Source organism: Austrofundulus limnaeus, unplaced genomic scaffold (genome assembly GCF_001266775.1).
Source record: "Austrofundulus limnaeus strain Quisiro unplaced genomic scaffold, Austrofundulus_limnaeus-1.0 Scaffold356, whole genome shotgun sequence".
Taxonomy (NCBI): Eukaryota; Metazoa; Chordata; class Actinopteri; order Cyprinodontiformes; family Rivulidae; genus Austrofundulus; species Austrofundulus limnaeus.
The window spans coordinates 570102-572384 of NW_013952758.1; the positions used below are offsets into that span (position 1 = coordinate 570102).

Genomic DNA, 2283 nt, shown 5'->3' on the forward strand with positions numbered 1-2283 from the left:
GAGGCAATGAGCAGGGCAAGAATGACAGGAGCAGGAAATGAGCATGACAAGGCAGACAGAAGCAGGATCATAACAGTTAAATCCTGGTTTTCTTTGCAAGAGTTAAGAATACTCCCTATGTTTGTCTCATTGCATTGAAACTCTGTTTCCCAAAAATTCTTTAACTAGAAAATCCTCAAGACCACTTATATTGGCTCTTTGCACAGCAAAGCCTAATGAACCTCTCAGCACACTAAAGCTTGTAGGAGTAACAGGACTGTCAGCAGTGATCCAGGCCTCCACACCAATGAACTGTTGACCTGTGATGTTACGCAGACTCAGCTGCTCAAGCAGGTTGTTCATTTCCACATGGGCAAGAAAGGCAACAATGACCTGAGCGGTATTCTTTTGGATCACATCTACAACTCTGAGGAGTTTTTCTGGCTCATCTCTGTTGAATTTCTCTGTGTACTCCACACACACTCCTTCCTCCTGGGCTGCAGCAAGGAAGATTGCCATACCATTGTTGGCATTGTCACTGTCGCTGTTGACTGCTCCGACCTAGGCCCAGCCAAAGTGTTTGACCAGCTGAGCAAGGGCACGACTTTGATAAAGTTCACTTGCAATAGTTCGATAGAATGAGGGATACTCCTTTCTGTTGCTCAAACACTCACAAGTAGCTGAATGACTTATCTGTGAGCACAAAACAGAAAATTACAAGTTTAATAAGAAAATGACTTTACAATTGATAAAACTTTGATGGATTTGGCATGTCTCTCACCACTGGTATTTTAAATGGTCCAGTAGTCTGTGAAAGCACAATGGTTGAAGAAGACTCAGACTCCCCAATAATAGTGTGAACAGATGATCAGCCAGAGCAACTATTGCCCAATGTCCACTCATTACCATTCAATAGAGCCATCACTGCACAAATTGAGGTTAATGTTGAGCCAGTTGTCATAAATCCGATAACCAATGGAAACATTGGGGAGAAGAGCTTTCCTTTTATTTATTTATGCAATAGCAAATATCATGGTCTGGGCAAATCGAAACTCTCTTAGATTAACACTGGAACAAAAATAGTAGAACATAAATTTACAATAACTACTGCAAAAATAGATGTGACAGTTCTTTGCATAAGACTCAACACTACCTAGAACACACTAGAGGTGTTGGTTTCTCTGTAAAGGAAAGTTGAGGTTGCATGATTTTGCTGTGGATGGAAAAGTCACCTCCAATCATCAAATCGCCTTCTTTATACAGCAGAGAAAACTCTGGACTCCCCAGCATCTGACAAAGAGAAGTGTCCTCCACGGTGTCATGTGCTGTTAGGAACCCCATTAAAAGCAGCCCTGCTAATACTGGTGACATTTTCATGCTAATGGATACTGATGGAAAAGAACCACTCATATTAAGTGTAACATTTAGTGTTGTTACTTACATAAGGGTTACCACATACATATTATCCAGTCAAAAACACGCTGGACTGTCTTGATTGGATCTTTTCGTAGTATCATTTTAATGATACATTACAGATTTAGTTCTTTGTAAAAAAAAAAAAGGGTATGATAAGCTGGTAAGTTCATATTTTTTAAATGTACGTATTAACTAAATTGATTCTAAATTTCTTTAGTATTTTGATGTTTTCATTTCTGTAATGATGGTTCAGGGGTTAATACTGCACAGCAAGATTGTTGCAGGTTTAACATCCAGCAGTTTGTCTTGAAGGAGTTTGCATTTTCTCCTCATGTGTGCCAGTATGTGCCTGTTTCATAAAACATACTGCATATGCTAGGTTAACTGTTAACCCTAATTGCCATTAAGAGTGAGTGTTGAGCATGAAGGCTTGTCTCATTTGTCTCTATGAGGCCTGGTGATCTGTCCAGGGAGTACCCTGTCTCTTGCCCAATGACCACTAGAAATAGGCCCTAGCTCACCACAACCCTTTGCTGAAAAGCAGGTAAAATACATTTAAAGGAACAATGAATGAAAACCCTTGTACACTATGTGACAAAGATAATTCCAGGTTTAGACTTGGACATAAGGAGACATTTATTACATTTGGAAGCTTTAACATGTAAACTGAGTAAACCAGAATAAGTTAAATAAACTATAAATCAGTGTTGTTCTTCATGAAGTGATCAATAGTTCTCTTTATTGTCTTTTTAAATCATAAATCTGTCAGTCACTAAAGTTTTGTTTTCTTGATTGATTGATTGATTGATTGATTGATTGATTGATTGATTGATTGATTGATTGATTGATTGATTGATTGATTGATTGATTGATTGGTTGGTTGGTTGA

At 38.5% G+C, this 2283-nt stretch overlaps 1 pseudogene; it reads right to left on the reverse strand.

The window, feature by feature from the left end:
* Nucleotides 1-1320, reverse strand: part of LOC106528021 (extracellular calcium-sensing receptor-like) — a 9749-nt pseudogene extending 8429 nt beyond the window's left edge.
* Between the last annotated feature and the right edge of the window lie 963 nt (nt 1321-2283).